The sequence below is a fragment of the Triturus cristatus genome, chromosome 3_2 (assembly GCF_964204655.1).
Source record: "Triturus cristatus chromosome 3_2, aTriCri1.1, whole genome shotgun sequence".
Lineage (NCBI taxonomy): Eukaryota > Metazoa > Chordata > Amphibia > Caudata > Salamandridae > Triturus > Triturus cristatus.
Genome location: NC_140584.1, coordinates 1,006,097,620 through 1,006,122,411, shown reverse-complemented (window position 1 = coordinate 1,006,122,411; position 24,792 = coordinate 1,006,097,620). Strand labels below are relative to the sequence as shown.

Below are 24,792 nucleotides of genomic sequence, written 5' to 3'. Positions count from 1 at the left end.
GCCGAAAAGGCGTTCCAGCTCTGCTCTACGCGGACGACGCTGTCCTTATTTCAAGGACAGCAATCGGCCTTCAGACACTTTTAAATTCCTTCTTTGATTTCATGGAGTCTCGAGGCCTAAGTATTAACAATTCTAAGTCCTATGTTATGAAGATAGGCCTAGGGTCGTGAAAATCTAATCTTTTCAACATAAATGGGGAAAAAATTCCAACCACCAAAACCTTTTCATACCTCGGGGTCCTTTTTGATCATCAATTATCTTGGGGCCCCGCTGTTTTTAAGAAGAAGGGCGAGGTAACCCGCGTTAAAGCAGCCATACTTGGCTTCGCGAGAAAAATGGGCAATAGCCCGGTGGCTGCCTTGCTTAAATTATACCAGGCTAAGAGCGTTGCCTGCTATGGAAGCGAGCTCTGGGGTTACAGCCAGACGCGAGACCTGGAGGTTGTTGAAAACAATTTTCTGATGAAGATTCTGAGGCTGCCAAGGGGAACCGGAAACTTCTCGGTACACGAGGAGCTAGGTATGCCCCACCTTAGTGATAGAATAGCAGCAAATCCCCTATTATGTTGGATGAACTGTTGGCTAAATAACGATATACCTTTTACCCATGATATACTAAAAGAAGCTTTAACATGGGATGGTAGGTTCAAGGTCCCGTGGCTGAAGTATATTAGCGACCGTCTTATTGAAATAGGACGGCCGGGCCTGTTTTTAACTCCAAACTCCATTACTAAATCAGATGTCACTTTTGTAAAAAATACACTCATGACAACCAGGTATTTCGCCCGGGAGGAGGTTGAGCTCCAGAAAGACAGTGTTAGGAAACATGTTTTACTTAAAACCTGTCTACAAATGGAACCATATCTATCATGGCCCATGTCTGGCTACGAACGTTACCTATTAACAAGGTTCCGTTTTGACTTGTTTCATCTCTTACTGGCGGTACCGAGTGGGGCCCATCGAGGTCAAGTGTTGCCAGCTTGCGACTGTGACGGGAAGTCTCCGCAAGACCTTGCACACTTTTTATTTATTTGTCCTTATTACATAGTTCCTCGGAGGCTATATTTAAAACCATGCCTGAAAAAACTGAAATTCACACAGATTAAACCACCACTTTACTACCTTCAACTCCTGAAATGTGACTGCACTTTATTTGTATGCAGTTTTCTGAAACTAGCAATTACTTTCAGGAAAAGTATGGAGGGATAATTATGCTGCTATTGCCGTCAGGTATTTTTAATCTTTTTAACTCTGTTATAATTATTTATATTCTTAACATGTTTATCCTGCCTGTTACTCGTTTTATATTGTTTATGTAAATTTCTGTCTAATCAATGTAATGGATAGTTTGATTTTAACTGTATGTTTATGAATTGTGCTTTTATGATTGTAAGGTTTACAACCGAATAAAGTTATTTGAACTTGAACTTGAACACTGCAGCTGAGCATAAACCAACGGCAGATACAAAATGTATTCTCTATAATTTTGAACTCTGACACTATGGAATGTATGCATGAGAAACCGTTTTATGCATCTCTACAGGGCCATCCCTCCCCTAGGTGTACCTGTGTTGTGACTCAGGTTGCCAAGGTTCCTCCTGGGCTCAGGTACAGTACCTTTGTTACTCATAACCGTGCCCAACTTTTTGCTTCCAGCGCTACTTTTTGTGCAATGGTATGGCTTTCATGGCCGAATCCATATCACTCCCTCAGCCCAGCCTCCTCAAGCAGAAACTAGCTTTCCAGAGTGCCTTCTCAAACTCAAGGAAAGTTATATGAATCAATCTCTGTCCTTTACTGAAATGTCAACAATGAGAGGTAGGGTGAAGCCCGGTTTTGAGAACCCAGGGCTTCTTCTAGTGCCTCTCTTACTTTCCCTAGCTCCCCAATTTTAAGTGCAGCGGGCACAGGGCGTCTTCAAAATAGAGATCAAAGGATGGAGGGGGAACGCGGAGCGAAAGTGATCATTCGGGAGAAGAGAGTGGAGAGAAAGAGAGATAATGGCTAGATGGATGGTTTAAAAGAGAAAACTGTGTGAGGAGACAAAAGGAGCGGGGCTGGTTTGAGTATTTTTGCCAGGGCTGCTTTTGGTTCCCCAGTCTGGCCTTGCAGTTGTTCAACATTTAATGGACACAGATGGTCTGATGCTTGGGGGTATACTAGACCTACCTCTCCAGGCTTTACTTTATATTCTGCCCATCATAAGCAGTACTCTTGGATGGATGTGATGCTTTTTTCACAAGTGATAGTACTGTCTGTTCTTCCCATTGTGATTTCCACTTATTTTATCAGACCATAAACTGCTGGTTAGCACTATCACACAAAGGGGTCGATTGGAATCTTTGAGTAAGTGCAAGTGGACATTTGATAGACCTTTCTTATCAATCTATACTGTCAATAGATGTTAGCTGTGTTATATTATTTTTTCATGGAGAATCGAGGCTCTCTCTCTCCCAACAATGTATGGGACACCTTGAAAACGGTAGTACAAAGAGCTAACTTTAGTTACACGTTACAACAAGATCTTGCAACCTGAAAAAAGCTGAGGAGCTGCATCAAACACTTATGGCCCTGACAATTATGCATGCTGATCTTCTCTTCTGTAGAAGAGGCCTGAGCTAGACATCTCTCCAGTCTATCAAAACTAATCTCCGTTAAAATTCTGCTGCAAGAGACCGCTGGCATGGGATAAAGCTGTTAAACTTGCGTCTCGAACATTTTGAGAATAGTGAGGTCATGGAACGAATTTTAGCTTTTCAAGTCGCAGAAAGGGCAAATAAAGGACGAGCGAAGGCGATCATAGAGCATGACCGTAAAATTCTGACAAATTCTAAAAAAAATTTTTTTAAGGTATTTCGTATATATTATTTTCATTTGCATGAGAGAGTGATGGAATCTTCCTTGAATAAGACTGATCAATATGTTGGTCTTGTGATGTCCAATACTGCCTCTGAGGCAGAAAGTAAAATTCAAGATGCACCATTCGATCTACAAGGTATTACTAAAACTATTGATCTTGAACAGCTGTTAAGGCAGCTAGCCAGTATACAATCCTGGCAGAATACTATAATACTTCATGGTGTGAAACGTTTATTACCATCTTTCCCAAAAGGGAAAGGACCCACCACTCTGCTCATCATATTGACCAATTAGTTTAATCAATAGCAACATTAAGATTTATTCCATACTTCTGTAGAATCAATTACCTCCAAGAATTATTAATTGGATGATGCAAAATCAGTTTGTCCCCCAGACAGACACTATAGAACATATAAATGTGGCCATCTCGTTTTTTGGTGTAACTGGCACGCTGGGGTTCCTAGCTACTATGATTATCTCACACGCAGTGAAGGACTTTGGTGGAGGTTCCCGGCCATTCTTTCTGGCACCGTAAAGAATAGAGGAACAAGGAGCATAGAAAGGTCCAGCCCACTTGCTCCTAATAACAATAATTAAATAAAAAACAAGGGTGTGTAGTTCCTCTAAAACAAGGGGACAGTAAGGAGGAAAAACAGTTCTCATATTCCAAGTTAAAGGAAAAAGCTCCAATAGGAGCAAGTGCCCCCACACACCCTGAGAGGTGTCCTGCTTCATCATTTGGGCATGTTCCTCGTCTGGCAAGCGTTGCAATGCCCAACGGGCACCCACTATGGGGCTCTTTGCTGGAGATCTTTTAAATGCTTTAAGGTTAAGTGTGGGTGCGTTTGTGTATGTAGTGTGGTGGCTTACAGGTGGATTAAAACAAGTAAAGTGATGCTTAATATCTGAACATTTTAATAAAAAAAGCTCACTTACCTAATTTAAAAATGTGGTGCTCAATTGGGATACAATGGCCTTAATCAGCTAGGTGCATCAATTAGTTGTGGAAACTATGTTAAATAATGGATTTGGACCATGCGTTCTAGCCATGAAGCTGGGTTTGTATACGAAAATGCATGCTCGGTGACATGCATGTGTGTATTTCAGAGTTCATTTCCAGAGCTCGGGTCCACGATGGGGATATCCTCCCTCATCAGTTCTAATTGCACTCTACTTGGAGCCTTTTTTACGACATCTAAATATGCCAATTTGTTTTCATCAATTGAAGATCAGCTCTGCAGTTATTAATATAACAGCAAACAAAAAAGACATCGCAGTTCTCACCTCCAATCCTCAGGAGGCAATCAAGGTTTTGGAACTAGAAGTTGGCACCTTCGGCCAACTATCTGGGTGTAAATTGAATACTGACGAAAACTCCAATTTGATAATTATGCTGACCTCGCACTGCTGCACTGCATGTTAAACTGCTAAATATCATTGGGTTGAACTGTCTCCTAGAACTTATACAACAGCTATATTGAATTACAATCCATTAATTGATAACATTAAACAATGCTTGCAGAGATGAAACAGGCAATCCCTTGAATTCATTGGGTATTGTAAATTGAGCAAGATGATTGTAATTTCTAGATTTTTATATCTTTTTAGAGCAATACTTTCATAATATTTGGAATAGGTTCATATGGCAATACAAACTCCCTCAGAATGCACTCTGCTTTCTTCAGCTTCCTCTACGGAAGGGAGGGCGGGCTCTCCCTATCCTTAGATTATATTTTTGGGGGGCATTTGCAGATTGATGTGTTATGCTCTTATCTATTCAGGAAACATGGCATCTTCAATCACTACATAAGGCAACTAGGCCTAAAATTGGTTCTAAGGAACCTTCTTACTTTAAACACACCCGCTTCAATAGCTTATTAGTATTTGTCCGTATCTGTTACAACTTTAAAGCCACGGTCTGAATTCCTGATATCACCCAATATACGACTCTGTGGGACAATCACGGCTTTCTTTATTTCTCACATGATCGCTTCACTGCAGAACGTTTCTGGTCTAGATTACAAACAGATGGACAACTCTTAGACTGTCATCAAATGCAAATCTTCAACCTAAGTGGAAACCTTAGTGTGTGGCTCTGGTTATTTTGTTGATTAGTTCAACAGAACCTCAGTGGTACTTAATTTTACAGCACAAGTGCATGTTAGACAGCACTCCTGGCACATTAATGTACAGAATACAGCATCAAAGTTGTATAGTTTGCCAAGTGTTGGCACCACAGCCAACAACAGGTGTCCCATCACTTGGGGAATGGTGCATGGTCCTAGCTAGCACATAAGCACTCCAAGCTTTTGTAACAATGTACCACAGCAAGAGGGAGATACCCAAGTGGAAGGTTTATGTGCAACAACACACAGGACAATGAAAATATTTGGTACATTGAGCTGTTAGGAAATAAAACATGGTCATTCATAACAGCCCAAACTGAGGGGAAAAAATCAAGTGGTGACTATCCTTGTTGCCACCAGAATGAAATGTGCGTGGGTATAACTGCTGCACATCTGAAAACTTCGAAGCACTGAGAAGATTGGATTTTTATTTAGCTCATCATAGATCCTACTGTTATAGAGGAAAATCAGGAATTTTATAGAGTTCAACTTGTAATATTGAAAAGATCCATGTAGAAAACCGTGTTTAAGGATGCTGGATTTGGTTATATTACAATGAGGTGATTCAAACCAAGCTTTACATTTGTTACCTCCCTATCCAGCCCAAAAAGCCATCTGAAACACTAAATCGCTTATGTAATTTGGTTGACTGGAACCTGATATAAAATCACTAAAATCAAATAGGAGGTTCCTCAAAAGAGGAAACCTTCAATAACACTAAACTGGTCATCTGACATCACTCCAGAACCAATAAAGCCAACATCAAAAAGACACAAAGATATCGCTATTCAGACCGAGTCGCAGAAGCCACCTGGTCTTTTAAGGAAAAACATAAAATTATTAGTGAATTCTAAAACCATAAATGCATAATCTCAAAAGTTGACTCTTCCATAGGAACCATGTGACCAATTCATAAAAATACAGAAAGGCCTGGAATACTTACCTTGAGAAGAAAAATTAAGATAATATAATTGCCCAGTAACACCTAACCAGCGAAACCAGTTGAAGCCCAAATTAACTTCAATTTAACACCCTATCCCTTGAAGACTACACCAAAACCAGAAAAGACTGCAGTTTAACTGGATCACCTAGCTAATAGATATTTTCAAGGACACCCTCCTTAAAAGCACTGCTGCTATTCAGATCATCAGCCACATCTTGGTGGCAGGAGCCTCCCCAATGAACTCAAAGCCACTGCCGAATATCTAATGGTCTTTTTCTATGTAAACTCATCTAAAATTCTGCCTTCAGTCAAATATCTGGGTTCATAAAAGAACCTTCTGTCACAACTAACAAAATGTGTTATGGCCTGGTCGTGGTATTGGCACAGCACTGACCGCCATGTGGGATTCTATAAAACTACCAGTGACAAGTGAAGTAGCAGTAGTTCTATTTGCCATTTCAGACGTTTCATACTTCATCACCCTACACTTCAACAGAGACATCATTTCAATGGATTGTCCTAAATGGATGCTTCTTACCTTAATGACAGATATCTAAATCCTCTCTTCTCTCCACCATCTAAATCCATGGATGGCAGACCCCGAGACTCAACGGGTGGTCGTGTTGTTAAATATTTACCTGTAGCCCGTATCTGAGCTACTCTTCCAATGTACAGCATTCTTTTCTATGCACTAAAAATGTTAGTGGGCAGTACAGGCTGAGACATGTTAACATTGTGCGTGATAGCAAATTAAATAATGGATTTTGTGTGCGCTCATGTGAGACAAGCCTGAAACGCAGTCTCTTTTTTTAAGCTGATAGACTATTATGCGAGAGTAATATTGCAACGTTTTCTGTTCTACACTGTTTTCAGTAAAGAAACATTATTACATTATTTGCTGAAAATTTAACAGTGGCTACAGCTTTGAGCCCTGCAAACTGAACCTGGGACAAGCTTCAACTCCTTAGGCTAACTAATATTTCCGCAATGTTTTATGTCCAAGCGTTGTTTTCAGCTTGGCGTAGCAAACATGGCGTGCCGAGTGAACAAACATCATCTGCTTCAGAGAAATCACAAAGTAAAGAAAGAAAGGTATAAAAACTCCCTCTAGTTTGGGAGGGGCAGAATGAGAAACCAGTTGTTGAGAGGCATGCTGCCATTTGGCACACTGAACTGAAGAATAGGGAAAATAAAATAGGTCGTTTTAGACTAGTTGTTTAGGCATATGTGGTAAAGAATGTTTCAGGTGCATTTCTTATTCATTCTGGTACTATTTGTAATTGCTACAGTTTCAGGTTGGTAATTCCTCATTTATCTTATTTGCAGATGAATATCTCATAACAAATACTAAGTACAATCAAATAAAATGTGCTATGTGCGCCGACTCTAAGGTTTCAGTGTGGTCCCTTTTGCAGGAGATTGTATGAGTCAGACTCAAACACCCCTACAATGAAAATTCAGAGGAAGGGGGTGAAAAACAGGTGCTTTACTTTTCTTCAGAAAGGTTGCAATTTCCTTTGGCGGATGGAGAAATCTAGCCAAGTTTGATCCCTAAAAACGTGAGTTTCTCACTACACTCTTCCAATGTAATGCTACTAAAACCTGAACATCCATCAAAGCTGGAGTTTTCTATCACATAGAGCAATCCCTGGATTGGACTTTTGTTCCTGCAACAGAAACATTGACCACATCTCCCAAACAAACCAATTAATGAATAAAAAAATCACCAGTCAGCTGGATTTATAGAGAGCTCTAGAGTACTAGCTCTTTCCATCCATATATTTAATAACTGCAGATGGACAGCAACGCATGCGGCATCATGTTTCAAGCATGCTTTTGAACCTCAAACGTGGCACGCAACACTGCCAGTTTAGGACATATTACATCCAACATCCTTCCAACCATACCTTTCAAGTGGGAGCCTAAGAATGCAATGTCAATCTGAGCCCTTCTTGGCTTCAGTGGAGTATGAAGAGCCTCTCAAAATATACACTAAAATATAATTGTTCTCGATTCATTTCTGAAGCTAAAGTGAGAAGTCATGCAGAATCTAGAGAATAGGAGCATGCATGGAGGTCACTAATCGTATCTTAAGCTAGAGAGTAGTGTCGTGTCTGTCTTTAGAAAAGTGATTCTTATTTGAATGACTACCACAGTGAACTCATAGACTTTTAAGACAATCAGAGAGAGAGGAGTCCTTGGAAATGACCATGCGTGTGTCCGGGGCAATAAGTAAGTAGATATGTTGCTTCTGCAGTGCAAACCTATAGGGAGAGCGGTAGAAAACTAACATGCATTAAGACTGAAATGGAGAATGGCTGAAATGGAGACCCGCACAAGCAAAAACATGAGAATGATCGCATGGTGCCAGCGAGAAGGGGTTCTTTGTTAAGAGAGAGAGATTGAAAGGAAATCCCATTGACAACTTGTTACTAACACAGAAGGCCTCGTACAACTTCCTTCATTGTTTATTAAATGTATCTAGGTCCTTGGTAAGGTTTAAAACAAAAATACTTCATTGTTTACTGGCAAGCCTTTCCTACCTTATCATGCCCAATTGTAAGATGCTGTTGCTTACATTGTCTTTGTTATTAAGTTCAAACATGGCAGATGGACGATTCAATTAATGTTTAATGTTGGGGAATATGTCCACACCCAGAAACATTTTTCAGAGCTTAAAAGGTTTTAAGAACAACCATGATCATTTCGCTACTGTAAATTCCACCTGCATTTCTACTGAACACAGGGGTGTGGAATTTAATACAAATCTATTTGTCCTTGGGACAGGTTGTTTCATAAATCTAATTGTCTTGTAACAAAATCCACTTGTCCCTTTGGTGCCAAGTTGGTGTGGTGACAAATTAAGGCAGCAATCTCATTATATAAGAGTTCTGATAATAGCCTCTCTGATCATGCCAGAGCACATACTATAGTATGGTTTGAATACTAGCAATTCCCTTTTTTGCCACAATTCCACAGATCTACATACTGGGCTGGAGGTAGCAGTAAGCAACATTTCCCCATGGTTGGAATGCCCTTTTGAGTCTACAAACCTACTAACTTGCAAGTTTTATGGGTTTCAACAGCTCTTCTATAATAATTTTCTATACAGAGAGAGGTGGACATGTACTCCTGACAAGGGCAGGGTAAAACGTCTTCCAGGGTTGGGGGGGGGGAAGTAGTTGGTGAGAAAGGGAACTTGCTACCGCTCAACAGATTTTCGCATGAGCAGATCTACATATGCATATTTGCTTGTTCTAAAATGTAGTTCATAAACATTTTCTAGGAGTACAATTTCCTGACCTACTTCTGTAAATTTTTGTGAAAATATGAAAGTCACAAATCTGCACTAATTAAAAGACATATACCATGGGTGAACTTTTGTGTTTTTCTTTAACAATTGGCCCCTTATTTAGGTCTGGCATTAACCGAGACCTTTTGCTTTTATTAAAAGTCTATCTCTCTATCTACCGGCTGGCTTCACAGTGAGTGACAGCATTTTGCTCTTTCACAAGGAGGATATCAGCACGCAAAGTAATTATGTTCTATACTAGGAACTACTGTGGCAATGTGTGGTTTTTGAGACCAAAACTATTTTTGATTTTGCCAATGTCTGTGCAATGATGACGGTCTGGCAGCTACCACAACAATAAAATTGTACAAAAACCATGTCAAAACAAGACACGCATTGACAAAACCAAAATGCTGACCACCATTTTGTTGACGCTGGGTACATTATTTTCCCATTATGAATATTTTTGGGAAATACTAGCATGCATCAACACATTGTACTAAATGATGCTTCAAAGAAATGGTACCTAAAATTTTACAGAAGTTTAGAAAAAAATGTTCTTCATACTTTATTTTTATGAACATTTTATTTTGAGAGCAAAGAATCATCAATCTTGCTTTCAAGCCTTTTACATATATTTTAATCAATTCAGAGAGCATCCTGGAAGCATTGCACGTACCCTCATATTGTTAAACTGTGCAAACGTGTGTACACATTTTTGCACTGGAACCACTCTCAGTGTTGCAGTCTGAACTTACCTTTCCTTAGTGCACTCACCCTAATAATAAAGGCTTTGTATTGATGAATCATAAATAAAAGTTTGAACAGCATTAATATATGGACACAAATATTAGCTGAACTGCAGGCAATGCCCCTCCCTGATCTATATTGTGGTACTGTAATCTGGCAGCTTAAGGGTTTGTGCTGCAGGGATTTGGGTTTAATGTTTCCAAGGACAAAATAGGCAAGAAAACGTGTTGTTGACCACAAACAATATGTCCTGGGCATCGGGCTATAGAAATTCCACACCCCTGTGAACACATGTATGACACTGGTTGTGCTCTGTTGAAAAGCAGTAAACGGATTTAATATTTTTAATAATTTATACTCGACAACCTTGCTATGAGTTAGTCATGCTTCTGGAAGTCCTGTTACAGAGGTAAAGAAAACATTGAGCAACCTCATGACCAAGTTTGAGGCTGCATTCTAAATGTACATACTACTACAACTGCTAAGGGGCAAACATCTGAACAAACTGAAAATCCAAAGTAACTGAAATAAATACAGTTTAGGAGGACATGACTCCGCAGCCACTTTCCATGCCCATCAGATAAATGTGCTTTCAAATTCTTCCCTTACACAGCACACGCTGCATGGCACACCTACAAGCTGCAGCACGTAAATAATTCCACTCACTTCTGAAAACTGCAGATTATCAAATGGAAACAGTCCCTTGCAAACAAAAAGTTTTTGCAATTTCTACTTACTACTTAGTGAGAGCAAATTAGTATCCCCAGTAACTTTACTTGCTGCATCCCTTGTGATTTCATTTAACTGGACCTGAAAGGAATGAAACACAAAAAAGGTTAATAAACCTTCAGTTGAGTATCTGTAAAACCTTACATGACAGTTTGGACTGGGGGATGACTAAGACAAATCATGACACCACATTAAGGATTTATAGTTTGAACCAGCATTGTCAAACCGAACAGGTCTTGCCTTGTTTGCATATTGGCTCTGCCGAATAATGTTTGATGAAATAAAATAACAAAAGACAGAAAAGGCACAAAGACGCCACTGTCTAATTTTGTCAGAGCGCCCATGTATGATGATACATACATGCACTTCCGGAATAACGTAATCAGCATTTTTTTTCTATTTACGAATCCAAAGTGGTCACTTAGATCGGGAAAGAGCTCTAATGCTCACGGAGTGGTCAGCAAGCAAAGGGCACCTGTCAGACCCTCCCAAATAGATTAAATGAACACATTTTTTTCAAGGACAGTGAGAGGTAGTGGGGCAAAGAAGTAGAGGGTTGGGGGTGGGTGAGGGGGAAGCAACAGGGATACGAGTATAGGGCATAAGCATCATAAGAGAGAGAGAGAGAGAGAGAGAAAGAAAACACATGCACTCTTACAGGGTGCTTATTGAAAAATAAAAGGGTAGTTCCCTAAATGTGAGCAGTGGAAGGACCCCAGTTTTGTGGATGGGTTTATTGATCTTGAGAAGACAGGCCCCCAAATACAACATGGAGGGATCAAGAGTTTTGCCTTGCAAATGACCCATTTTGCCATGTGGGTAGCTGCAGTATGTGGGCCTGGGTTCACCTTCACTCAGGGAAACCAACTAAACTCAGACAGTACTAAAAGCTAGGCACCCAGTGGAATCTGAAAGGGTGGAGTAACTTGCATGGATCCCACAAAATTGTATTCACAAGAATATCCTTCAGACCTTTAACTGTAGATAAAAACACGTATTTTCCTCACATTGCTGTGAGAAAAAATTCCAGAATCTGCCTGGAACTACAAAATTCCTATCACAAAGTGTTCCCTCACTCTTAGAAAAAATAGTGACCCACTTGTGTGACTGGACCTATCGCCAGCAACAGAAACAAATGAAAATGGTAACCATATCAAGGCAACATGGTCTCTTGTTTGGGTAATCAACTCAAGACGAATGAGCCAAGACCTGAATAGTGCAGACATTCACCAAGGCAAGCGAGAAGAATTTAGGATTTACCACCTCTCTGCCTTACAAATATGTTAAAACTATGCCCAAAAGAACCCAAAGCCAAAATTCCTGTTGCTTGCAGAAAGACTGATATCAGCGCAAGTTAGCCCGAACATCTACTATATAAAACGCGCACACACATCCTTGAAAGGGGCATCTTGGGGGTAAACTCAACAAAAAAAGACAGTTGGGCACTTTTTGGGAAGGGGCATAGCCCGGTGCAAAGGTAAGATTGCTCAACCCCATTTGTTTTTTTTCATTTGGTTTTCCCTGGAGTCTAGTGGGCTTTTTGATGTTCTGTGGAGGGCAGGGGGCGACTGATGGTAAACGCCCAAGTGACCCATCCCCCTCCCCCGAAGGGGCAGAAAAACCTACTTTTTTGGGGTTGATCCTCCTTCCTGGTGTCTTTGGGGCGGATCCTGGAGTGGGGAACGTGGTTCTGCAGTGATCCCTAAGCAGGGATCCACTAGGCAAAGATACATCCGGAAAGGTGTTGGTTCTCACAGTAATCAATGGGGGGAGATAGAGGTTGAGGTTAGGTACACCCTCCTAACTGAGTGAAGTTTCACAAAATCTGGAATACCAGAAATAAGAACCTAACCATGGGGAAGAACAGGGTTTTCACTGAACATGTATGAAAGGCAAATGCTACTTACCAGAATGCATCTGTTCTTGGCATGTAGAGCTGCAGATTTACACACTGTGCATAGAACGTCATCTGGTGTTGGGCCCGGATGTTGCAGTTTTTCTCTTGGAAAGTCTTTGGAAGTCACGAGGTCTGTGACTCCTCCTTTGGATCGTATTGCGCATGGGCTTCGGCTCCATCCCCAGATTGTTTTTCGCCAGCAGGGAAAGATGGAGCGTAGTAATCACAGTGAAGATGCCCATGTGTGTTGTATCTAACTAAGATAAACTGGAACAGATAAAGGTAGCCTGGGAGGCGGGTGGGCGTGTGTAGATCTGCAGCTCTACATTTGCGGTTCGAGGTATATGAGCTGCAGATTACACACTGTGCATAGATTATATAGCAGTACCCATCCCTAGCGGCGACCACCAGCATCTGTTGCAGTGGTCTGAAACAATGTCTTGAGCACAGCCTGGCCCACACTAGCCTGTTGCTTAGTTTGCACATCTACACAATAGTGTTTAGTGAAAGTGTGCGGTGTCGACCATGTAGCTGCTCTGCAGATATCATTGAAGGGAATGTTCCCTAAAAATGCCATAGAAGCCCCTATCTTACGTGTAGAGTGGGCTTTAGGGGGAACAGATAGCGTTCGTTTTGCTTTGTGGTAGCAAATCTGAATGCATTTGACAATCCACCTAGCTATCCCCGATTTGGAGATGGGGTTGCCTTTGTGTGGTGGTGAGAAAGACACAAATAGTTGTTTGGTCTTACGAAAGGGTTGTGCTCTCTCGATGTAGTAGAGCAAGGCTCGTTTGACATCTTATGTGTGGAGAGCTCTTTCTGCAACGGTCTGTGGTTGCGAAAAGAAAACTGGTAGTTCCACAGATTGGTTTAGGTGAAAGGGAGAAATGACTTTAGGGAGGAATTTCGGATTAGTACGGAGAACAACCTTGTTATGGTGCATTTGGAGAAAAGGCTCTTGAATGGTAAGTGCTTGTATCTCACTGACCCTTCTGAGGGAAGTGATGGCTACGAGAAAGGCAGTTTTCCATGTTAGGAATTGAAGTTCACATTTGTGTAGAGGTTCAAAGGGAGGCCCCGTTAGTCTGGTGAGAACGAGGTTTAGGTTCCACATAGGTGAGGGTGGAACTCTGGGGGGAATTATTCTTTTGGGGCCTTCCATGAAGGCTTTAATGGCAGGTACTCTAAAGAGTGATAGATGTTGCCTGTTTTGTAGATAAGCTGATATGGCTGCAAGGTGCAGTCTAATAGACGTGTAGGCTAGATTGCATCTTTGTAGGTGTAGTAAGTAGCCTATGATGTGTTGAATGGACACATCTAGTGGATTGAAGTTATTGTGGCAATAGACCACAAAACGTTTCCACTAGGCTGCGTAGCAAGCTCTAGTGGTGAGTCGCCTAGCTTCTCTAATGACGTCCATGCAGTCAGGGGGAAGATTTAGATAACCGAATTCTAGGATTTTAGAAGCCAGATCGCAAGGTTGAGCTGAGCTGGGTCCGGGTGCCTGATCTCTCCATGGTTCTTGGTTAAGAGGCGTTGAGAGAGGTGTAGCTTTTGGTGCGGTACTACAGATAGTTCCAGCAGTGTGGTGTACCACGGTTGTCTGGCCCAAGTTGGAGCTACTAGTATGAGAGTGAGGGAGTGCTGTTGTAGTTTGCGCACCACTAATGGAATGAGTGGGAGAGGCGGAAAAGCGTACGCAAATTTGCCTGACCAATTCATCCATATCGCATTGCCTTTGGACAATGGGTGTGGATATCTGGCGGCGAAGCTTGGGCATTTGGTGTTTTCGTGGGTGGCGAAGAGGTCTATCTGTGGATGCCCCCACATTTGAAAGTACAGGTGAAGAACTTGTGGATGGAGTTCCCACTCGTGGATCTGTTGTGTTTGTCTGCTCAGCAGATCTGCCATAGTGTTTTGGACTCCCCTGGGACATGTTGGGCTAGGATAAAGATTTTTTGGGGTATGGCCCATCTGCATATGCTCTGTGGTAGCTGAGAGAGCTGCGGAGAGTGTTTGCCGCCTTGTTTCTGTATATAGTACATGGTTGTCATATTGTTGGTGCGGACTAAGACGGCCTTGCCTGAGAAATGAATTTGAAAAGCTTTTAGTGCTAAGAATATGGCTAGTAACTCCAGATGGTTGATGTGGAGTAACTTTTGCTGAGGTGTCCACCTGCCCTGCATGGTGTGTTGTAATAGGTGAGCTCCCCAGCCGGAGAGCGATGCGTCTGTCAGCACTCTCTGAGGAACCGGGTCGAGGAACGGTCGTCCTTTGGAAAGGTTTGTGGTGGTCCACCACTGCAGAGAACGATGGGCCCGACCGTCTACCAACACCAGATGTGTCAATTGACCCTGGGCCTGGTTCCATTGGCGCGCTAAGCACTCTTGGAGAGGACACATTTGGAGTCTTGTGTGGGGTACTATGAATATGCAAGAGGCCATCATTCCTATTAGTTGCATGAACACTCGAGCTGAAAGAGAGTGTTCTGGCTGGAATTTGGCACGGAGAGCTTGAATGCTTGCTATCCTGGCCGGACTGGCGTAGGCTGGCGCTTTTGCGGTGTCTATAGTGGCACCAAGGTATAGCTTTACGTGGGATGGTTGCAGATGGGACTTCATGTGATTTATTGTGAAGCCCAGGTCGTGAAGTAATTGGATAGTTGCTTGGGTGTGTTGTACACATTGGTTGTATGAGCTGGCCTTTATGAGCCAGTCGTCTAGGTATGGGAAGACATGAATGTGTTGCTGTCGCAGGTGTGCTGCCACTACCGCTAGGCACTTGGTAAACACCTGTGGTGCTGTGGTGACTCCGAAGGGGAGCACTTTGAATTGATAGTGTTGACCGTCCACCACAAATCTGAGAAACTTTCTGTGAGTGTTGTGAACAGGAATGTGGAAGTAGGCGTCTTTGAGGTCTAAAGTGGCCAGGAAGTCGTTTTGGGAGAGCAGTGGAAGTACCTGCTGGAGTGTGACCATGTGGAAATGGTCTGAGTGGGTGACGCCGGGATGGCGTCACCATGCGCTTTACAAGCTCCTTTATTATTTTTATTATTATTATATTGATTTAGGGGTCTGAGGTCTAGGATGGGCCTTAGAGTGTCGTCCCTTTTTGGTATGAGAAAATATAGGGAGTAAACTCCCATATTTTGTTGATTGGTAGGCACTGGTTCTATCGCACCCTTTTGTAGGAGGGAGATTACCTCCTGCTGTAGTAATGTTAAATGTTCCCGTGACATGGGCGTTGTTTGGGTGGAGTGTTTGGGGGGGTTGATGCTAGTTCGAGGCAGTATCCTGACGAATTATTTGGATTACCCATTTGTCTGAGGTGATTGTTGTCCAGACAGGAAGGAAATTTTGGAGTCTGCCCCCGACCGGAGTGGGATGGTCTGGGAGGAGTGGAGGGAAGTCACTGGGTAGGGGTGGAGGCAGAGCGGGAGGTGTTTGTCTTGCCTCTGCCTTTGTTATTGCTGCCCCTGTAGCTGCCTCTTTGGTAACCCCTTGTAAAGGTGGATTGGGTAGGGGCCTTATAGGAAGTGGAAGCGGTGTCAGAGGAGTAGCCTCTGGATGTGCTTCGAAAGGAAGAGCGGCGGAAAGAGCGCCTGGGAGGGTGTGATTGTAAGGCTCCCATAGATTTCGCCATATCTGTGTCTTTCTTCATTTTTTCCAGGGCCTTATCTACTTTTGGGCCGAACAGATGTTCTTGGTCAAAAGGGTGGTTCAGGATGGAAGCTTGCACCTCTGGTTTGAAACCTGAAATCCTTAACCAGGCATGGCGACGGAGGAGGACGCTGGTGTTAATTGCCCTAGAGGCGGTGTCAGCTCCATCTAGGGCGCAGCCTATGGAGGTATTGATGATGGTTTTGCCCTCCTGAATTAACTCATTGGCTCTATTTTTAGATTTGTCAGGGAGGTGTTGCATTATGGCTTCTAGTTCGTCATAATGTGCCCTGTCATATCTTGCCAGAAGCGCTTGTGTATTTGCGATGCGCCATATGTTGGCAGCCTGGGATGCAGTGTGCTTGCCCAATGCGTCCAAGAGTTTTGACTCTTTATCAGGTGGTGGTGCCTCGCCTGATGCTTGGGAGTTTGCTCGCTTTCGTGCTGTAGACACTACTAGGGAATCTAGTGGCGCTGGCCCTCTGATGTAGGTGGGATGTGTAGGGGCGGCTTTATATTTTTTGTCAATGCGAGGGTTGATGACCCTGGCTCTGACTGCATCTTTAAAGACCTGCGGCGCGTGTTTAGTAACTCCTTTCAGCATGGGCAGGATGGAGGTGGCCCTGTGTGTCGTGTCGAAAGTATCAAGGAGGAAGTCCTCCTCCACGGGGTCGGTATGGAGATACACACTGTGGTAGTGTGCAGCCCTCTGGAGTAAGGGATTGAACCCCAATGAGTCTTCTGGTGGGGATGGTCTCGAAGGGTAGAGATCATCCTGCGGGGCGTTAGGAATGTCAGGAATGTTATAGTCGTTCCATGGGTCTGGGGAGCCTGTAGGAGTGGGGTCCCCTGTAGGTTGGTCATAGGGCTGGTCTCCTATATCCTCATAGACATCATCATTGTCATCATCCGGAGAGGGTGTGGGGGAATGATGAGGTGGGGGGGAGAAGGTGGAGGTGGAGGAGGGGGAGATGGAGGGGGTGGAGGAGGGGGCGAGGGTATTCTCAAAGGGGAGGTACCAAAGTCTTTCCTCCTTGGAGGTGGAGCTGGGGCAGGCTTGTCCAGCTGTCTCCTTTTGATGCTGAGCATCAAATGTCCAGTCTTAGGATCCTTGACCAGTGTTTTTTGCAGTGGATCAGGCTTAAAAAGTTCTTCAAAGAGTGGCCTGTCCATCGGCGCCGAAGGCATCGGGGCCATAGGCTTTTTTGTCTTAGAGTCTGCACTAGTCCGCTGTTTTGAACTATGCGGCTTTGCTGGTTGGTTACTTGGCTCCGAGATGGTTTTCGGCTTCAAGATATGGGTGTCGGTGGCCTTGTGTTTTTTGCTTGGTTCCGGGGACGGCGTCGGTACCGAGGAGCTGGTGCTGGTTTTCGGCACCGAGTGCTTCGGTATGGAGCTCGATGACGAGGAGGAGGCCAATTTCTTTTTCGGGGTCGGTGCGTTGGAGTGTTTCTCGGCACCGACGGTGGGCTGGCTCGAGCCCGAGCCGCCAGAAGGCTTAATAGGCTTCTTTACCAGTCCCGAAGGTGTGGTGTGGGAAGCAGTGTTCTTGGTCGTGCCCAGGCTCGGAGGCGAAGGCGTGACCGAAGCCTTTTTGGATGCCACGGAGGGTGTGGGATGGGGGTGGATTTCGGTACTCACGACCCTCTGTGCCGGAGTGATGTCCTCCACATCTGAATCGTCGGCTTCGGAGGCACTGACGAGGCCCTCGTCGGTGTGTTGTCCTTCTGGAGCGTCAACGCCTTCTCCGAAGATGTCGACAGGGATCGCAGTCGACGAGTGTGCCATAGTTCTTCGTGCCCTTCGATCTCGAATGGTTTTCTTGGACCGAAAGGATTTGCACGCCGGACAGTCTCGAGCCTCGTGTTCAGGGGAGAGGCAGAGGTTGCATACTTCGTGAAAATCGGTGTGGGGAAATTTGGACCCACATCGAGGGCACTTCTTGAAGGGAGTCCTTTCCATTAGCCAGGACCGGAGCTTGGGTAGGCCCGAAGGCCGTCGACAACGACTGGAATCGAAGGTCTGGATCGATGAGAGCCACGTCGAGATCGAAAATAAATACCGCGAAAGAGGGGGGAGGATTGCGCGTCGATTGGAGAACTGGAAACTGTTCGGAACCGGAACCGGAGCGCGAAGATCACATCCAAGCCCGATGGCGGGAAAAAACAATCTGAGGATGGAGCCGAAGCCCATGCGCAATACGATCCAAAGGAGGAGTCACAGACCTCGTGACTTCCAAAGACTTTCCAAGAGAAAAACAACTGCAACATCCGGGCCCAACACCAGATGGCGATCTATGCACAGTGTGTAATCTGCAGCTCATATGCCTCGAACATTCTCTTTCCAGAAATAATTTTTTTTCTAGAGTCCCCTCATCCACCAGGTTTTCCCCTAGGTGGCATGCTTCATCATTGGGGTCCTCTCAATTCGCTGCGGATTGAGGCATGCTGCGACTTGCTCAACTACGTAGGAGCACTAAGTTGTGGAAAATGTGTAGTGCAGTGAAAGTGGAGTGGAAAAACAAAAAGTTAAAAATACCTAATTAGTGGGCTAAAATTTTATTCCTGCCCCTACTTGGTATGACTAAAATCAGGGGTTATATTAAGGGGCAGGAATAAAATATTAGCCCACTAATTATTTCTGGTATTCCAGATTTTGTGAAACTTCAGCTCTCACAGGACAGGTATGCCACCCCCCTCCGTCCCCCCCCCCCCCCGGATTGCCCAACTGTTGAAAGTGAAATCAGTTGGTGCCTACTGTAATTTTTGTCACTGTGATGTCAGTGCGCTATGCACTGCACCTATAGATGACAAAAAAACAAGCATTTGCAATGTAATAGGTCTTGCATTTGTGAGACTTACAGCTATTGGCTTTGTAAATTAAAAAGCGCATGCCGTGCTGCAATATAAAGTGTGGCACCAGTGTTGTAAATATGACAGCGGGCGCCATGCTGAAACAAAGTACGGCGCCCGAGCACATACAAGTTACGCGCATGGCGACCCATTAAGCGGGTACAATGCTAATAAAAAAAATATTAATAAAAACGGGCGCCGTGCTAAAACATGAAGTGCGGCGCCCGTGCAAATTAAAGTTATACGCATGACTGCCAGTGAAGTATGAGTCATGGTGATAAAAAAAAATAAACATGAAAGCGGCACATTGCTAGGCACTGCGGTGATTAAGTATCAATATCACAAAATAAAGTAGTCCCTAAACGATATACAATAAATAACTTCAGCGTGAGTAAACTGTAGTTGGCCAGTGCTCCTCACCATGAAATGGAAGTGATGTATCGGGAGTGCCAACCAATAAGGAGCCAGGAAAGAAGAGCAAAGCAGGAGTTAACGAATGGCAAGCGGGATTACACTCCGCATACTGATTACAACAGGTCTTGCTGAACACTGCCTAGGCTCGACCTAAGAAGGGACAAGGGGAAAGCTCTTCCATCGTGCTTTTAATTCTTATTTCCAAGAATTTTTTTATAGTTACTGTGCTCCACGAACCGCTCATGTCAACCACACTACAGAGGTAGTATCCTTCACGTGAACACGCTAAACATAAAGTACACTTCACATGAACACATCATTTGGTGCACCTAAGAGGTAATTGTGTCTGATAAAAGTAACCCAATGAAGAGGCTTATTTTTTTCCTAATTTCAGTGGTATGAAGGCTGATATTCCACTTTCAGCAAAGCAGCAGGCAGAGATAGCACTCCAAGGCAGCAAATCACCAAATCCTTTAGATGAAGCTTTCACTATGTGAAGGATTCTAGCTGGTAGGAAGTGAGATGGAGCTCCTAATGTGCTTCCTTTTTAGGGGTCAGTGTGCTTAAAGCCTTATTGCCCTTACCTTCACGGCAATAGCCACTGTTAATTAAGTTTTGTTTTTTCCTTAACTGAAGTAGGTTAGTTTCCAGGCTTGGCCTAGTTTGTAAGCCTAGAATATCTGTGGCTAATGGTATGATCCTAACAGGCAAAGATCAGGAACAATAATGGCAACTAGTATCTTGACTGTGAAAGCATCTCCCTTGGAATGGGGAGGGCATCTTTGGTGATGAACAGATAAGCCATATTCATTCAAATTTGTGACCATTACCTCATGTTTTTCAATTGATTTACAGTGTCATGCTATTGCATGTGATGTTTGAACAGTCTTTCAACTCATATTTCAGTCCTAGAGGTACTTCTTTCACTGTTGTAAGTCTGAAATGCCCCTTGAAGGTATGGGAGAATATAAAACAAGCATTGGCATAGCCAATAGGTCTCGCCTTTGGGACCTTATAAGTGCTTAGCCATGCAACAGTTCATGTTGTTGCACCAAGGATATTGTACTGCATAACTAAATACTTGTAAGGTTCCAAAGGCGAGACCTATTGGCTATGCCAATGCTTATTTTATGATGAAGCTAATCCTATGGGACTAGAACGGGAGCAGCTGACTTCCATGAGATTGCTGCTGCCCTAAAAAAAAGAAATTGGCCCCAGGGGTGTTTTCTGGGACACCCCTCGTCCCCTCAAGGACTAGGGAGTCACGGTATCTCTAATCTGCCCCATAATGCATTCTTTTTGGGACAAAGTCCCCATGTCCTGAAATAATTGCCACAATATTTCTCCTTCTGTTGCAGACAGCCAATCAGATTGCAAGCTCCTGCAGGACTCACAGGAGTTTCTTGCCCTCACTGGAGCCAGATGTCTTATGGATGAACGAGACCCTCTTGTGAAAACAGATTTCTCTGTTATTTGAAGTTATGTGCTCGCGGGAATCCCCCGAGACCCCTGCAAACCCAACTGTACAGACATGCATACATTTTGAACCTTCATTTCTCAAAAATTGATTAACTGATTTTTACCAAATCACAAAAAACACACTTTCTGCCAAATGTGGTGCAATTCTGTTTAAGCCGTCTGCAGGACTGATAACCTGTCTCTATGGAAATAGCCTGGGAAAATTTCATTTTCGGACCCCCCAACTTTTCTTGTCCCCCCCTTCTTCCCCCCTCCCCCCCCCCGCTTGATGGACCACCCCAACATTTTAAAGGAAACAGCTGAGGTGCATTAACTTTAGTTTTGAAAAGTTTCATGAAGATTCGTTAAATGGCACAAAAGTTATCACAAAACCAAAAAACGTATTTCCTAAGGTAACTAGGCCCTAGCTAGCTACAGAGTGGCAATCATCACTGTGTAGTTTATTTATGAACTGAGAACATTGATCAGTGAGGCTGTGCATATGGTACACAGACTGTGCATATGGACAGATTGCAGGTTAGTAGCATAGGTGGTGAAGGTGATTGGTGAGGAGTCTCATATATTATATTTATAACGGACAGGTTTTCATAATATATACATAATGCTGAGTTTGCTGGGTCTGGAGATGGCAAGGCTTAGTGAGTCTTCAGTGAGTTATCCACAAAGATCCCTGCAGCCGAACAGGTAGACCTTGAGCAGGAACTTGAATGCAAGAAGTGACAGTCTGGCCCATAGATTACACGGACCGGTGCAGTGGAAAAGTACCACTAGTAGATCAAAGTGTCTGAACTGAGAGGGTAGACGGGATTATTATGGAGAGGGGGCGACGTGAGGCGATATCTGGTTCGCACATTTTTAACTACAGAACTTTACTGCTAAGTCAAACACAAATTGCAGTCCATAAGGGCTAATTTCAGTAATGCTACATTGGAGCAGCTTTGTCTATAAAAGGTGTTATTGGTCAACAAACACATTGTCACATTTCATTTACAAGGCCTTTCAGCTAAATGGCTGATTAAAATCTTTTTGGGAGAACAGGAATGAGTAAGAAACATCTCTATATTTTTTTAACCTTTGAAGTACAGTGGTTGATGTCTATTTAGAAGCGCTATTCTTCCACGAAAGAACTTTGATTTCATGATAATATGAGTTAGGGCAATAACCAGAATTGACGCTAGAGGCCACTATTTGTCCTTTATTGCGCATGAAAGTTCTGAAAATGAATGTTTGCCCTTTTAAATGTATTTGTGAATATATTAGTAAGATAAAAGTTCACAACGTGCTGTCAAACGGGGAGAAGCATTTACAAATCCAACCGTTTTGCTTATACCTTTTACAAGAATTACTACACTCAGTACTTGCGCCAGTGATGAGCGCAGCAGCGTCTATACAGCAGAATTAATAATGCCCGCACTATTAGAATGCTTTGTTTCAGGCGCCAATGTAAATCGATTAAAAAATGTGGATGTAGACAGAAGTAATAATACAGGGGAAAACTACAGAGGACATTTTGATTCTTGGATTCCGGGCGTCTGCTCAACATGCCGTGATTATGGGCTAATCACGTAATCTCCACGAGCCTTTAAACAAGCGCTGACACACAAACGCGGCCGCGAAAGTGAAGCAGTAGTGGGCTGACAAGTGAGAGGGGTGGGGGGAGTGCGAGAGAACACACAGAGATTCCTTTGCGGAAGCGAGCAAACATATGTTGCCAAAGCTCGCTCCCGCACGGGAATCGCCAAACGTGCACGCATTGCCATTGAAACCAATGCAATGCATGCACGTTTTTGGCTGAAAAGCCGAAGCGATTTCTATAGGTCTTTTTCCTATGCAGCGCATGTGCGCTGCGTAGGCGAGACCTAAAAATCAGTGGGTATTCTTGCTAGTATCACAATCATCCCCAATCATGCTACTTCTTTGGAAACAGGATGCAGCTTACCTATTGGTCATCTACAACGCTCGCAAATGAAGTCCACCATCTATGCATGCACTGGCCTATTTGAGATCTACAGATGGGGACTGAAATTAAAGTTCTATTATTCTAACCCTCAATGAGCCGGGTAAAAAGGTACATGCCCACTAAATGAAATAGGTAATAGAAGTCCAGTGATGGTCACCACTGTCACACAAAACTATATGCAAATATGCCATAGGCTGCACCACCATGAAAAATATGAAGAACAGTCCCAAAAAAGAAAATTGTTGCTTATGTAAATAAAAAACTTTTGAACAGCAAAAAAAGAGATAAAAGCTTTAGGCATTTATGCAGTCCTCAAAAAAGGCAAGATCATTTTAAGCTGTTTATTTGGATGTAAAACTATCACATTTAAAGTGACGCACACCGTTATGGCATAATCAAGGTGGATTGGAGGATACAAGTATGTTGGCATCCTCATATATCTTCAGGCTTTTCTTTCAAGCTGGTTTTTTGAAGCCCTGGACACGCTCAATTAACACCATCAAAGTTTAGAAATACACAATATACACAAATATGCAAAAGAGACAAAGTACTGTGGACCCTGGTAAAGGTGGCAAAACTAGTGTGTAATATATATTTGATTACGGAAAAATAAATGCAAAATGTACTATTACCATAAAAGACAGACTTTACTTTCACCAGTCATTCATTATTTGCATTGAAAGCTTGAACCATTTCTAAAATTAGAATATAATGGAAGTGGGAAAGTATCTTAACAAAAACAAATAGAAAGCAAACAGATAACTACGACATGACATTTAGAGTTTAATATGACGTGTAATTAAAGCGTTTGAGAGAGAAGTTCACCTCCTTTTCCCATCCATACCTATGCCCACGCAGTAAACATCAATTAGAAAAGCTGATTTGTTAATTGACAATTAGAATTGTCAATGCTGCTAAGGAAACGAACTCAGTCATCGAAAAGAAGATGACAACTATTCCCTAACAGCATAACGAAGGCCACCATTTATACAATGGAACAACCACTAATAATCATTGACAAAGCCAATAATTCTGGGGTTAATGAACAAGCTACTTGCCTTTGGTAATGCTCTTTCACAAGGATATTCTAACCAAGGATTTTTCACCTTAGAATATTCTCTAGGACCCAAAATGGATCTGGAGAAATGTTTAGCAGTATTACTGAGTCGCTAGGTGGCATTATGTAGCTCCACACCGCAAATGAAGTGACGGAGCAAAGATGAATATAAGCAGCAACTCTGCGTGCAAACATTTTCGTCTTTTCCCACTCCACATTCAATAACAGTATGCAAAGTGCTATGTTGGAACGTTTTAAGATGTAAAAAGAGGCCACTCCACAGAATTGGGAGACAGGAGGGCAGTGAGGAATCTGTAGTTAGACACATCATCCATCAGAAAAAGCTGTACAGAAGGTAAAGTAACATGTTCTTCTGATGGCTACTTCTAACCACAGATTCCTCGCCTTAAAATAAATACAAAAGCCAACGTGGAGGGTTTGCAGAGTGTGCTCAAACCAAAAAGTGATGCAGAACCAAGCGCCGGACCTAGCTGTCAAGGCAGTAGTGCTTAGTGAATGTATGCACCAACACCCATGTTGAAAGCTGGTGGGTATCAAGGTCAGGCACCCTTTGTGTCAACGCCGTTGTAGAAGCCTTGTCCATTGTGGGATTGTCTCCGAGACTTTCACAGGATCGCTTCTTGGCCAATGTGTAGCAGATCTTAATGCAGAGGACTATCCACCTCAACAGGGTGCTCTTCTGCAGAGCTTTCACTTTCACTGCTTCATAGAACCCCAAACAATTTGGTCGTCCACTCCGTGGTCCTTTTACAGTC

General features: G+C 43.2%; 1 protein-coding gene across 3 annotated transcripts in view; it reads right to left on the bottom strand.

Annotated features, from left to right (window-relative positions):
- Positions 1 to 24,792, bottom strand: part of RFFL (ring finger and FYVE like domain containing E3 ubiquitin protein ligase) — a 423,271-nt gene that overhangs the window by 281,145 nt on the left and 117,334 nt on the right. For all 3 annotated transcript variants that reach the window (XM_085649647.1, XM_085649645.1, XM_085649646.1), the window contains one exon: positions 10,707 to 10,779. The gene's annotated coding sequence lies outside the window, so the exon portion shown is untranslated. The remainder of the gene's footprint in view (positions 1 to 10,706; positions 10,780 to 24,792) is intronic.